This window comes from Psammomys obesus, unplaced genomic scaffold (genome assembly GCF_907164565.1).
Source record: "Psammomys obesus unplaced genomic scaffold, mPsaObe1.curated_primary_1811, whole genome shotgun sequence".
In the NCBI taxonomy this organism is placed as follows: domain Eukaryota; kingdom Metazoa; phylum Chordata; class Mammalia; order Rodentia; family Muridae; genus Psammomys; species Psammomys obesus.
This window is the reverse complement of record NW_026596051.1, coordinates 16,983,278-16,998,124: the sequence shown is the minus strand read 5'-3', so window position 1 is coordinate 16,998,124 and position 14,847 is coordinate 16,983,278. Positions and strand designations below refer to the sequence as shown.

The 14,847-nt window shown below is 45.7% G+C and overlaps 1 protein-coding gene and 1 pseudogene across 2 annotated transcripts in view; one reads left to right on the top strand and one right to left on the bottom strand.

Annotated features, from left to right (window-relative positions):
- The first annotated feature begins 5,481 nt into the window (after nucleotides 1-5,481).
- Nucleotides 5,482-14,847, top strand: part of Fam53a (family with sequence similarity 53 member A) — a 34,765-nt gene continuing 25,399 nt past the window's right edge. The window contains exons 1-2 of one of the 2 annotated variants that reach the window (XM_055624251.1): nucleotides 5,482-5,794; nucleotides 6,144-6,269. The gene's annotated coding sequence lies outside the window, so the exon portion shown is untranslated. Of the gene's footprint in view, nucleotides 5,795-6,143; nucleotides 6,274-14,847 lie in introns of both variants that reach the window. The other variant, XM_055624252.1, reaches the window with a different exon arrangement.
- Nucleotides 11,350-12,148, bottom strand: LOC129689100 (60S ribosomal protein L7a-like; annotated as a pseudogene).

Here is a 14,847-nt window from a genome sequence, read left to right as displayed (position 1 = left end):
CAGGTAGTGAAAGCTAGAAGGAACTGGGAAAGCTGCCTTTGCACCTGCTGCCCTTGTGCAGGGTAACACTGGGTAGCCAGCTAAGGAGCTGTCTGCGTTGTGCACGGCCAGTACCTCCTGGCTTTGCTATGGACAGAGTGGTTACTGATATGTTCAAGGCAGACCTGTTGAGCCCGGAGTGGAATTTGTGTAATTTTCGTCTCCTAATGGCAAACTGCTAAAATTAAATGCCTTCCAGAAAACAGATTTTTTTTTTATTAAAGTTAAGATTTAGAATATTGAGAACTCTCTAAACCATAGTGCTGCTGATCTTACAAACCTGTTCCCCAGCAGAAGCTGGGGAAAAAAGGTCTTTTCAAGAGCACATACATATACACACGAAGGTTAAAAAACTTGTTTTTAAAGTTTGGCAGAAACATTACAGGCTGGGCTGACAGGAATAGGCAATGAAAGTGAAACTGGCTTTTGAGGCCCTTGGAATCTTCTAAACAGGAAGTAGGCTCAAGAATCCAGTGGCATACGTGTTATTAGACGTGGACAAAGTAGTTTTGAGTGTTGACCTAGAGAGCAAAGCTGAGTTGGATGCACAGCCAGGGAAGACTCAGGTTTAGCACTGCCTGAGGCTACTAAACCTTGCCATGAGTTTTAGAAATGCTTTTGTTTTTCAAGTCTCCCTAGACGGCTCTGGCTGGCTTGGATCTCACTGTGTAGACCAGGCTGACCTCAAATTCAGTGATCCACCTTAAAGGGCATTACACCTGACCCTGCATTTTTCAAATGTTCTTACACAGCAGGGAGAATCAATCTGCAGACTTGCCTCTCACTGCTGGTAATATAACCTAGTATTTTCTATTTGAAAATAGACTTTTTTTTTTTTTAATGTGTGTGTGTTTGTGTACATATACTCTGGAAATATGTGCCATTGTGTCCAGGTGGAGGCCAGAGAAAACCTTTCAAGGGTTGGTTGTCTCCTTCCGCTCTGCACTTTGGGGATTGAGCTCAAGTCATCAGGCCTGAGCAGCAAGTGCTTTTATCCGCCCTAGTTTTCTCCCTAGCCCTAGTTGCCTTGACTCTTCGACATAGAGCCACGAAGTGTCAGAACTAAATTAAGTTGGTCCCAGCATGATTAATTCTTCGAAATCCCAAGCTGATTTGCTATCTCATCTCCCTGCGTGTCTCAGGGTGGATAGGTCAGCTTATCAGAGCTGTCATCCCACAGCTTCTGGCTGGCGCTCTTTGTTGTGACACTGTCCTTGTTTCTGGCTGCTGTCAGGGTCCTGTCTTAGTTCTGCTGCTGAATTGCTAACTTCTTTGTCTCTCTGCTGGGAGACTGTCAGTGGAGACTCCCAGGTGAGTCATCAACCCTCTGTCTGAACCTAAGGCGTTTCTGAGCTCTGGGTAGCTCATCTGATGAACTCATGAGGCCCAGGGTCATGGGATGATATTACTAGTCTATGGGGCAATCATAACTGGGCAAATAACATCTCTTGTAAATTGGCATGTGGGCTTGTCTACTTTGAGTCCGCAGTGGGGCACTCTGCATAACTCAGTATATTTAAGAATGTTGAGGGTTTCTTTGTTTTAAACTTTTTTTTTTTTTTTCTGAGACAGGGTTTCTCTGTGGAGCCTTGGGTGTCTTGGACTTGCTTTGTAGACCAGGCTGGCCTCAAACTCACAGAGATCCACCTGCCTCTGCTTCCCTGAGTGCTGGGGTTACAGGTGTATTCCACTGCACCATGCTCAGTTTTAAACTTTTATTGATTCACATGGTACACAGACATGCATGCGGACAAAACACTCATACACATTTTAAACTTTATTACTTGATGTGTATGGGTGTTTTGTTTGCATGTATGTCTGTGTACCCTGTGAATTCAGCACATTTGAAGGCCAGAAGAGGGGATCAGGAGATAGAGATGGCTGTGTGTGCGCTGCCATGTGGGTGCTGGAAACTAAACTTGGGTTCCTTTGTAAGAGCAGCCAGTGCTCTTAACTATTGAGCCGCCTTTCCTGCCCCCACTGTTTGATTTTTAATGTATAGACTTTAGATATATGCCACTTTATAAAAGTCCTATCTCAAAGATGCATAAGAGGGCTGAGCATATTGGTATATGTCTGTAATTGCAGGACTTGGGAGGTAGAGGAAGATCAGGAGGTCTAGGTCAGTTTCAGATTCATTAGACAGTGTCTCAGTAAAACAACAAAGATGCCTTGAGATTTTCAAAAGGAAAAAAAAAAGCCTCTAGGTAACAGTAAAAGAAGCAAAGCTTCCAATGTGGATCCTAGGGATTTGATGGCTAACGTCTAACACAGGCTGTGCTCAGTAATGAGTGTCAGTTCTGGGCCTATCATACAAGGGAGCTTTCAGTGTGATGAGAGTGGGAAAATGAATGCAATGCAATGGGGTGATAATGGCCAGAAGGGCTACATTGGTGCCTCTGAAGCACCGTGCTCAAGTCAGAACACTGAATTGTAAAGTAGTGTGAGTACCTGGTAGCTCTCCTCAGATGAGTCTGCACTCTCCATGTGTCTCTTCCTCACAGAGAGCTCAGTGGTCTTGGCACTCACTATCCAGTCTGAGGTAATGTGTGAACTGATAGCAGTAAACATGCTTCCACTGTGTAAGTGGTTGCTCATGTGCCACCACCGCCTATCTCCAGGTTCTTGAAGAAAACCAGCTCATGAGGGCTTACAGCCATCTTAACTCCAATTCCGGGGGCATCTGTTGTCCTCTGCTGGCCACTGTGAGCACCAAGCATGTAGTGCATATGTATACATGCAGACAATTTATAAATAGAAAATTAGAAATTGAAGATGACCAAGACAGGGAAGCTAAGGCAGCTGGATCTGAGTCTGAAGCCAGTCAGGTTTACCTACAAGTTCCAGGCCAGCCAGGGATACACGGTGAGACTCTATCTCACCGTGTATTTCAATGGTCTCTATTTCAATGGTCATGTTTCAGTGTTCCCCCCTACCCCGGGGTGGTTGAGACAGGGTTTCTCTGTGTAGCCAATGAAGGTAAGCGCACCATCATTGCTCAGCCACACTTAAACTTTTTTTTCTCTTCATATTAAGAACCAGACATATCTATGATGTCTGTCCTGGATGATCCTTCCTATACTACTCTGGGTCTGTGCTACACTCTATCCTCCTGAACCTGGGGACTGTATCAGTGTCTCTCTCTCTCTCTCTTTTTTTTTTTTTTTTTTTTTTTTTTTTTGGTCCCTGAATGGTGTAGACAGACACCTGGAATGCATATCAAAGGAGGGAGGAATGAAAGGTTAGGCATGGCCTCATGTGGAGGTGGTGTCTCACCACAGCCTGGTAGTTGCTTTTCATCCAGTCCCTTTTGAGCGGATAATTACAGGAAGCTGAGGCAGAGCCGCTCTCCCCCTGTGGTATCTCCTGCAGTTGAAAATGTTCTGTGAAGCTGGGTGTGGTGGTGCACGCTTGTAATCTCAGCACCCTGGGAGGCAGAGGCAGGTGGATCTCTGTGAGTTTGAGGCCAGCCTGGTCTACAAAGTGAGTCCAGGACAACCAAGGCTACACAGAGAAATCCTGTCTCAAATAAAAGAAAAAGAAAATGCTCTGTGGACTATCCTGACTTTTAGGGCTCTATTTATCCCCTAGACCTGCCTTTCTAACCTCTGACCTATCTCCTAGATTTTCTTGGATACCCAGAATTTTAGTTACATGCTAAAAGGTATCCAAAAGTCTCTTGATTCTTGTGACTTATTTGGTGTGTTACTTCTCTGGTCACTATGACAAAACACCTGACAACCATTTTAAAAGAGAGATTTGGGCTGGAGAGATGGCTCAACGTCAAGAACACTGGCTACTCTTGAAGAGGACTGTAGTTCAATTCCCAGCACCCACTCGGCAGCTCACAAGTGTTTATAACTGTTGTATTAGTCAAGGTTCTGATGAGGAACAAAACTGATAGTAGTATGACTATCTATCTATCCATCCATCCATCCATCTATAGAGGATTTATTAGAATGGCTTACAGGCTTTGGCCTAGCTAGTTCAAAAATGGTTGCCTATCAATTAAAGGTCCAAAAATTCAGTAGTTGTTCAGTCCACTAGGCTGGATGTCTCAGTTGGTCTTCAGTGTACACCAGAATCTTGAAGAAGTAGGCTCAAATGCCAGTGAAGGTATGGATGTAACATCTAGAGCAAGCAGGCAAAGCAAGCTTCCTTCTTACAAGTCCTTTACACAGGCTGCCAGCAGAAGGTGTGACCCAGATTAATTTGGTGGGTCACCTTTAAAGATCTGGATTGGAAGTGGTGTTCCCACTTCAAATGGTTTAGTTAAAAAAAAAAAAAAAATCCCTTGCAGCTGTACCAGCTCCTTGGGTTTCAGTTAATTACCTATATAGTCAAGAATAGCCATCACAACTGTAGCCCCACAAAGTGCGCATTTTTTAAAAACAAAAGCCAAGAGGAGATTTATCTTGGCTCAACCGTTTCAGAGGGTTGTCTTTCTCGACAGGATAAGAATGGTGGCTGGTTCAGCTTCTGTCCTTGTCAGTTTGAGCTTGCACAGCTTGTTAATCTCTGCAGATCATGCAGCAGATACTAGGCCAGAACCTGGGCTGTATGTCCTTCAAATATTGCTATATCCTCCAGCTGGGCCGCACGTTCCAGAGGTTCGACCGCCTCCCAAAATAGCATCACCAGATGGGGACCACATGGTAAACAATCCTGTGGGGACTGTTTTTTTTTTTTTTTTGGATTCATACAGTGTTTGGGGAAAGGGATTCTGCAATGTAGTTAAGGAGATTGAGAGGATTGAGCTACTCAAACGATCCCTAAACCCAATAACCAGTATTCTTAAAAATTACCAAAGGGAGGCCGGCACGCCTTTAATCCCAGCACTCAAGAGGCAGAGGCAAGGCAGATCTCTGTGAGTTTGAGGCCAGCCTGGTGTACAGAGCGAGCCCAGGACAGCCAAAGTTACACAGAGAAACCCTGTCTTGAAAAACAAAGAAACAAACAAAAAACCAAAAACAAATTACCAAAAGGGCTGGAGAGTTGGCTCAAGCAGTTCAGGGTACTTATGCTCTTCCAGAGGATCCAGGTAAGAAAATGAAATTAAAAAAGGCATGGAGATGGGGAGATGAAGGTGGCCACATCAGGCTTTGGAATCAGGAAGCCACTGGATCCCTACCCGCAGGCTCAGGTCGCTAGTGCTGTCCTTAACCTCACAGCCTGTGCGCGCCAGCTCACACAAGGGGGCGGTACTCCCGGCGGGGGCGGGACCAACAGCGGCGCACACTGCGGGTGAGAGGGAAGTGAGAGAAGCGAAGGGCGGGGCGCCGCGAGGCCACGCCCACAAGGCAGGCGGTGACGTCGGCCCGCCCGGCGGCGCGGCTGAGGGTGGACTGCCAGCGGCGGCTTCCGCGCGCTGGTACGCGAGCGGACGGCTGACGGCTCGCAGCGGCGGCCGCGGCGCGGCGGCCAATGAGGGCGGCCGGAGGGGGCGGGGCATCGGCTGCGGTTTTGTTCCGCGGTGCCTGAGGCGCACCGTCCCCATGCGCGGAGCGCGGCCTGCGCGGCCGGCGCCCCGCCCCAGGTACGGTGCCGGGCGCTCGCCCGCCGGCCGGAGAGTGCTCCCGGTCGTCGTTCGCATGCGCCCCGCCACGAACTCCGGCCGCCGGAACGCCGTGTCCTTGCGCTGTCAGTCCCGAGTCTCCGCACGTCGGCCGGCGCCGCGCAGCCGCACGTCGAGAGCCGGGTGCATCGCCGCAGCGCGCGGAGCCCCTCCGGCCAGCCGGCGCCTCGGCACCTTAAGGTCCCCGCGCGCCCCGGGCCCAGCACCGTCCTCGTGTTCCGTGTCCCCTACGCCCTAAGACCCCAGGGGCCCAACACCTCAGACCCCTGGGCCCCAGCTTCCCAGAGCCCCGTGGGCCCCCTGCTCTCATATCTCGTCCCGAGTCCCGGGACCCCTCCAAGCTGACCAGGCCCCAAGCACTCCTGTTGTGCGCGCTCCTGCACGCCGGGCGGTAAGGCCTGCCCGCAGCGCCTGGGGCGCGCTGCCACTTGTTGAATCACTTTCGTGTAGACTTTGAGACCTGTTGTCGCCATGCTGAGCCCGGGAACCCGCTGTTTCTGAGACTCAGTGATTGTTATTTTGTACTCAGGAAGCAGGAAGTTTGACGAGATATGATGGTCCCTTAAGGGAATCCCAAGAACAGATCCTACCCAACGACCTGTGGAAGGTGACTTGGAAGTGTCTTCCGAAGCCACTTTTCTTCGTAGACTGAAGGGTGTGTAAGTCCCTTTAAGACTTCCTGTGAGTTGGAGGATGGAATGTACGATGTACACAGTGTATTTTACCGCTCCTGATTGGCCATTGCCTTACTTTGTACGTTGGATTTTGCTTTCCCTTAGTCTTAAGTACTTATCTGAAATACATCACTTCAAATTAAAATCACGGTTGAATTTTCTGCACTTCTAAGTAGTTCATCATTAGGTATATCTTTAAGTATGATTGTGAGCTTCCATAATTTTTTTTTTTCTTTCTGGTGTTGGGACTCTCTCCATGGGTCTGGCATACCTACACCTCCAGCCCCATTACTTACTTTATGATCATGTCTCAGCTCTTGAGAATTTTAGAGGAGTAGTTTAACTTCAGGAATGTACTTTAGTTTTTACATTAAGAAATTTGACGTGCTTACTGATGCTGTTTCAAATTCATACTTGGTCACTCTTGTGTCTCTGATGAAAGTAGGTCTTAGAAGGGAAGTTGAGCGTATCACTCAGAAGGCAGGACTGAGGATGGTTTTCTTGCCAAATTCTGAATGTTACTCCCAGAATGGAAATTGAAATTGTCTAGAAACAGTGGATCTTCTTTACATGGGTTTGGTTAGCGCTGGGCTGCCTGTGGCAGTTATTTCAGGTGATTCTCTCTTCCATACTCCCCTTTGTGTACTGGGCATAGCAAACCTGGTCCCTTCCCGCGGCTTCCTAAGTGATTCTGCTGGCTGTCCCTGGAGCGTAGATCTTGGTTCTGGAACTTTCTCCTCCGATTTGAGAGCTTGTGACTTGGACTGGAGCCATACCGAGTTACATACATGGCCTTTCAGTTTTTCTTCACTTAGGTTGGATTTGACAACCATAAAAGAGACAGTTTTAGTTGCTACTCTGAGACAGAGAAAATGTTCTTTTGTTGTTTGTTTTTTGGCTTTTCGAGACAGGGTTTCTCTGTGTAGCCTTGGCTGGCCTAGACTCACTTTGTAGACCAGGCTGGCCTTGAACTCACGGAGCTCTGCCTCTGCCTCCCTGAGTGCTGGGATTACAGGTGTGCACCATAGCACCAGGCTTTTTTTTTTTTTTTTAATTACAAAATGGATTTCATGTGTATGGCAGTGTGCTTTGCCTGATTGTCTGTATCACGCCCATGCTTGGTGCCTTGGGAGGTGAAAAGAGGGTTTTGGTTTTACATGAGCTGGAGCTGCAGGTGGTTGTGGGACATCATGCTGTTGCTAGGGAGTCTAACATAGGTCCTCTGCAAGAGCAGCCCCTGCTCCTAACCACTGCGCTGTCTAGCCCTCTAGCGCAAACAATCCTCTTCTTTTTTCTTTCTTTCTTTTTCTATTTTTTTTTCTTTCGAAATATGGTTTCTCTGAGATCTGTGTGCCCCTGGAGTGCTGGGATTAAAGGTGTGTACCATCACTGTCTGGCTTCCTTTTTTTTTTTTTTTTTTTAACTAGCTGTATTTCCAACTTCTTGTTACAGAAATTTTGTGTATACACACACATGTACTCAGAATCCAGGAATATCTAGGAGAGAGAACATGATTTTACTGGTATAGACAAGGTCAAGAAAATCCTTAGATATTTCCACTGGTGCTTTGGAAACACTGAAAAAACTTTTTTTTTTAAATCATGGAAAACTTTATTTCTGGGGTGTCAGTGCCTTTAATCCTAGCTCTTGGGAGGCAGAGGCAGGCAGATCTCTGTGAGTTTGAGGTCAGCCTGGTGTACAGAGTGAGTGAGTGAGTTCCTGGATAGCCAGGGCTACACAGAGAAACCCTATCTCTAAAAACAGAGCAAAACAAAGAAAACAAAAACTTTACTGTTTTTGAGACAGGGTATCTCTGTGTAGCACAGGCTGGCCTGAAAATTGTAAACCTCCTTTCTCTGTCTTTCAGTGCTGGAATTATAGATGTGTGCTACCATGTCTGGTAATATTTTTTGGGGGGAGCAGTTTTAGGTTCACAGGAAATTGAACTCTTCTCTTCCCTACTTTACTTAGTCTATGCTGTTATCAATATCCCTATTAGAGTGTCGTATTTGTTACAGTTGATAACTGGACTTTTATTTTTTAAATCTCTTTAAAAAAAAAAGATTTATCTATTGCATTTTTATGTTTTTGAGTGTTTTGCTGTGCATGTATGTGCCTGGGGCCTGCTGAAGTCAGAAGGGGCCGTCAGGTCCTCAGGAATTGGAGTTGTGGATGGTTGGGAGTCTCCATCTGGGTGCTGGAAGTTGAACTCTGCTCCTCTGCGAGTGCCATATCCCTAGCCCGGATGCTGGGCTGTTTTGAGTTTTGACAAATGTATAATGGTATGGATTTAACCATTATAAGCAGAGTAGTTTTAAATAACCTAATAATGGCTCTTTGCTTCACCTGTTCATCCCTCCTTCTCATCCTTTTTTTTTTTTTTTTTTTGGTTGTTATTGTTGTTTGGTTGTTATTGTTTTCTTTCCGAGACAGGGTTTCTCTATATAACCCTGGCTGTCCTGGAACTCACTGTGTAGACCAAGCTGGCCTCAAACTCAGAGATTTGCCTGCCTCTCACTTGCTGGGATTAAAAATTTGTGCTACCACCGCCCCAGCCACCACTCATTCTTTTTACTTTCTCTATCGTTTTGCCTATTCTAGGATGTCATACATTTGGCAGTCTTTTCGTATTGGCTTCTTTCACTTAATATGAGGTTTACTAGCATGATACCTCACTCTTTAAATGTTTATTTTAATTATGTGTATTGTGTGTGAATGTACACGTGTAAGCACAGGTGCTGGAGGAGTCCAGGAGAGGGTGTTGGATCACCTGGAGCTGGAACTAGATGTGATTGTGAGCCATCCAGTGTGAGTGCTGGAAACTGAATTAAGGTTCCCTGCAAGGAGGTATAAACTGCATGGTGCTTAGTTTTTTTGTCAACTTGACATAATGCTAGAGTCATTTGGAAAGAGGGAACCTCACTTGAAAAAAATGCCCCCATTAGATTGGCCTATGGGCAATCCTGTTGGGTATTTTCTTTCTTTCCTTCTTTCTTCCTTTCTTCCCTCCTTCCTTCTTTCTCTGTTTTTTTTTTTTTTTTTTTTTTTTTTTTTTTTTTTTAAGATTTTATTTATTTTATCTGTGAGTGTTCTACCTGCATGTGTGCCTGCATGTTAGAAGAGGGCATCAGATTCTAGTATAGACGATTGTAAGCCACCATGTGGTTGCTGGGAATTGAACTCAGGCCCTCTGGAGGAGCAGATAGCTCTCTGGATGAACCATCTCTGCAGCCCCCTCGGGCATTTTCTTAGTTGATGTGAGAAGTGCCACCCCTGGTGCTAGTGGTCCTGGGTGCTATGAGAAAGCAGACTTATGCACGCCTGTGATCCCAGCACTCAGGCAGAGGCAGGTGGGTCTCGGTGAGTTTGAGGCCAGCCTGGTCTACAAAGCAAGTCCAGGACAGCAAGGCTACACAGAAAAACCTTGCCTTGGAAAAAAGAAAGAAAGAAAGGGAGGGAGGGAGGGAGGGAGGGAGGGAAGGAAGGAAGGAAGGAAGGAAGGAAGGAAGGAAGGAAGGAAGGAAGGAAGGAAGGAAACGAAACGAAGCAAGCAGACTTACCAAGCCATGAGGAGCAAGCCAGTAAGCAGAGTTTCTCCATGGTTTCAGTTTCTGCCCCAGCTTCCTTTCTTGATGGACTGTGGCATAGAATTATAAGCTGAAATAAATTCTTTCTTCCCTAAGTTGCTTTTGGTCATGGTGTTTTATCACAGCAGTAGAAAAACCCTAACTAAGACATGTTTGTTTGCTTGTTTGCTTGCTTGCTTTTTAGCAAGCTTTGTAGAACAGGCTGGCCTCGAACTCATAGCATCTGCCTGCCTCTGCCTCCCCAAGTGCTGAGGTTACAGGCATGTGTCACTGCTCTGGGAGACATGTTCCTAACTGCTAAGCCTTTTATCCAGTCCCCAGTGTCACATACTGAAGAGCATTTTGGCTATCTATCTATCTGCATTGAAGTAGGGTCTCATTATATAGCTCTGACTGGCCTGGAACTTACTATGTAGATCAGACTGGCCTTGAACTTTCAGCAATCCTCTGCCTCTGATTCCCCAGTGCAGGGATTAAAGGCATGTACCACCGTGCTTTGTTCATTGTACCTATTTAAAGTTATTGCCAAAGTTAAGGACATAAATATTATTTAGGACAACCATTCAGTTCTCAACCTGTGGGTTTTGACTCCTTTGGGGGATGAATGACTTTCACAGGGATTGCATATCAGATATTCTGCATATCCGGTATTTACATTGTGATTCATAGCAGTAGCAAAATTATAGTTAAGAAGTAGCAACGAAAATAATTTTGTGGTTGGGGGTCACCACAACGTGAGGAACTGTATTAAAGGGTCACAGCATTAGGAAGGGTGAGAACCACTGGGCTGGGAATTTACAGACTTTACGATTTTTAAAAATTATTTTGGGTGTTTTGCCTCCCATAATTATGTTTGTGCATCACTTAAGTGCAGTGTCCTTGGAGGCCAACTGTCTATAACTTAGGGACGGTTGCTGCCCTGTGGGTGCTGGGTTCGAACCCAGGTCCTCTAAAAGAGCAGCCAGTGCTCTCAACCTCTGAGCCATTGCTCCCACACCGTGCGTGTTTTATGGTTTTATATTTCACACTTAGGTCTATGATCCTTTTGAGTTACTTTTTGTGAAGGGTATCAGGTCTAGATTTTTTTTCCTAGCCTCTAGAACTGTGAAAAATAAGATTTTTTTTTTTTTTTTTTAATAAGCCACCTGGACTATGGTATTCTCTTTAAAAAATACTATTTTATCTGTGTGGGTGAAGTTTTGCCTATGTGTGTGTCTGTGAACCACATATATGCAGTGCCCAAGGAGGCCAGAGGAAGGTGTCAGATCTCCTGGGACTAGAGTTACAGATAGTTATGAGCTGTCATGTGGTTCTGGAAATTGAACCCAGGTCCTCCAGAAGAACAGCCAGTGCTCTTAATTACTGAGTCATCTCTCCAGGCCCCTGTGGTATTGTTTTAATTAATGGTTTTATTTTTAATTTTTTTTTAATTTTGTAATTGTATTTTATGCACAGAAAACTTAGCAGTGTACATTTAACCCAGTTTAGTGGCGAGTTCTTTAGCCTTTGCCTTTTCCAGCTTGGCAGTATGAACCACAGATTTAGGACCCAGGACGTGCCCTCCCCAGTGGTGCCAGATCTCATCATATCTGTTGTTATAATCCGTCCTAATAGCCTTCACCAGCTTAGCCAGAGCACCCTTATCTTCCGAGTTAACCTGTGTGAAGGCAACAGTGGTGCAAGTCTTCCTATGGGCCACCACCCCAGCCTGGTCTTTCCCTTGATGATGCCAGTAGGGGACCACCATCCTTCAACACAGGTCAGGTAGGAAAACCACCAGCTCAATGGGGTCTACATCATGGGCAGTCAACACCAGCTGAGCCTTCTTGTTCTCCATCAAGGTGGTGACTGTACTGACCCCTGCTCGAAGGACAGGTGCTCTCTTAGTTGGGACGTCCCCTTTCCCAGCAGCTTTCTTCTCAGCGCGGACCAGTAGCCTCTGCTTCTTCTCCTGCTTTGTCTCTGGCCTGTACTTGCTGGCAGGCTTAAGCAACTGTGTAGCTGTTTGCTGGTCCAGGGCCTGGGTGAACTGGTTAGTGGCAGGAGGTACTTTGAGCCACTTATAGAGGATGGCCCTTTGCCGCCACAGCCTAATGTAGCGGGGCGATTTGACCAAGCATGTGAGATCTCTTTTGGGCTGAATATCCTGTGCGACGCTGAAGTTCTTGGGCCTTTTCTCAAACAAAGGATTGACCACCTTTTTGGCCTCCTGTTTCTTCACGACAGGGGGCTGGGGCCACCTTCTTCCCCTTGGCTTTCTTTCCTTTTGGCATCTTGTTGGGATGGAGGAGAGAGCTATTTTAAAATTTTTATTAGATATATTAATTTTATTTTATATGAGTGTTTTACCCACGTGCATGTCTGTGCCTGCAGAGGTCAAAAGGGGGAACAGATCTGGAACTGGGAGTGTAGGGATGGTTGTAAACCATTATGTTGGTGATAGGAACTGAGCCTGGATCCTCTGCAAGAGCTTCAAGTGCAACAAGGATGACCTTGTTCTTATAGGGTAGAAGGGAAGGCTGTGTCTTCTTGTGGTGGAAGGGAGGGAGAGAGCATATTCTTGTAGGATGGGAAGGAAGGCAGGCTGTAGAAAGAGGTTCAGTCCTCATGTATTAGGAGGGAAGGAAAATGCTGTGGTCTTATGAGGCCCAAGAGAGATGTTTCTTCATGTACTGGAAAGGGTGAGCTGTAGAAGCCTTCTCTTTCATTTCATTAGGGAAGAGATCTCATGATGGAACATCCAGACAGTAACATCCTTTTTTTTTTCCCTCTCTTTTTTCCCTCCTGGTACTTGGGAGTGGAACCCAGATCCTTGCGTGTGTTAGATAGGTGTTTTGCCATGGAACTATCCCTAGTTCATCTTCTGTTCCTGTGGGTTGTTTTGTTTGTTTCAAAATGGGGTTTCTCTGTGTAGCTCTGACTGTCTTAGCACTCACTCACTGGACCACGCTGCCTCAAACTCAGAGATGGAACTGCCTCTGCTTTCTGACTTCCTGGGATCAAAGGAGTGCACCACCACCACCACCGGCCTTTCCTGCTTTTGTATGTGTGTGTCTGTGTGTTTACCACAAATAGGTTGTTTGTTGCATTTTGTCAAATGCTTTTTGGCATCTCTGGATTCCAAAATGTGTTTTCTTTTTTCTTTGTTAGCCTGTTAGTGTGATGGATTGCATGAAGTGACTTTTACTTCTGTTTTAACTAAACATCTTACTGTCCAAATCAACTAGTTATGGGTTTTAGTACTATCAGGATGTTGGTTGTTAAGTCAGGGAATTTTTGTCCTGTTCGCATACTTTTTAAAAACTATTTTATAAAAGCCAGGTGCGGTGGTGCACGCCTGTAATCCCAGCACCTGGGAGGCAGAGGCAGGCAGAGCTCTGTGAATTTGAGGTCAGCCTGGTCTAGTAAGCAAGTCTAGACAGCCAAAGCTACACAGAGAAACCCTGTCTTGAAAAACCAGAACAAACAAATAAAAAACTCTGAAGTATTTTATTTACGTTTCTTATGCCTCTTTCTCCCTTCTCCACACCAATACCTTTCAGCACTCCAACACCAGATAGGAAAGAAAGAAGGTCAGTGGGGAGAGGAGGCAGAGTTCTCTTCAGCTACTTTCTGCTGGTTAGGGTCCTTGGGGCAAGTCCAATCTTAGTTTCAGGATATCTCCAACTTCTTATCAAACTACATCAACAGCAACCAGGAGTAGCAGGGGGGAGCAGCAGCAGCCTTCTTTTCTCAGAACCCCCTTTTTTCCAGGTTCCAGCATTTTTTTCCCCTCTCCAGAGTCCTCAGATTTAAACTCTCTGCAGCTGGGGAAGGGACCCTCTCAGAACCTGCAGAGGCAAATTGCCTGCTGCTATGGGCAAACCAAATCAGCCCCATATCTCACACCTGGGATTAAGACAAAAACATGTTTACATAACATGGCTGAGTTTTTAAAGACACCACAACTTTCCACTACATTGTCCTTTTCTCATTTTGTTTAAAAAAAAAAAAAAAAGATTAAAAAAAAAAAACAACCTTTTACATTATCGGTAATACCAACTTTGTGGCACCCAAACAAGTCTTTGTTCCAGGCTTTCCAGAATCAGTATAACATTTATGTGTGGCCTTTTAAAAGGATGACACCTAAATAAGGCTATTCCAGTCTCTCTGGGAATCAGTGTATCTAGATGTAACATTTTCAAAAAAGGGTTGAGCCCCAGCTGATCAGTGACTACCAAAGAAGGACAGCTTTCTATGCTGGTAGTCTGCCCTGGTCTCACGTGCTTGACTTGTGTAGCACATGAGAGTCTAGCCTTCCATCCTCCCTAATTTCCTGCAGGAGTGGTGACTGGCCCCAGGAGAGGAACAGGGTATTTGGCTCCATTCTTTGGATTAAGTGTCATTGTTTGGGCTGCTATGGCAGCATAACAAATTACCTCCACAGTTGGTAGCTGGAAATAGTAATAGTTGATTTTTGTCTATGGTTGCTGGGGTGTGGAATTCTACAGCAGCTCAGTGGGTTAGCCCATGTGTAGGATCTCAGGCAGGTTGATCAGGTGGGCCTGGCTGGATCCCACATACATACAGGGGTTACCTAGGCCAGTGTCACACGTCTTCTGGTTGCTGCCTTCGGGGTATGTCCCTAAAGAACCTGGCAGGTGAAATACCCTTTTCATTTTAGTTAAGTCTGTACTGCCTAGCTTCTGTCCACTGTCAAAATGGTAGTAGATGCTTTTTCTGAGAAGAGTCTCTCAGGTGTTTTCTAAAGCCTCTGCTCATGACTTGACAGGTTATAACTGATGTGGAGTCAGATTATTAGTTATTTTTCAAGTGCTCTACATTAAAATTATTATTATTGAGTATGTGAGTTTGTAGGAGTCAGTTCTCTATTTCTGTTCTAGGGACTCAAACTCAGGTTGTCAGGCTTAGAGACAGATAAGCCTTTTTTTACTCACTGAGCCATCTTGCTGGCCCTCCTGCATTTTAGTTT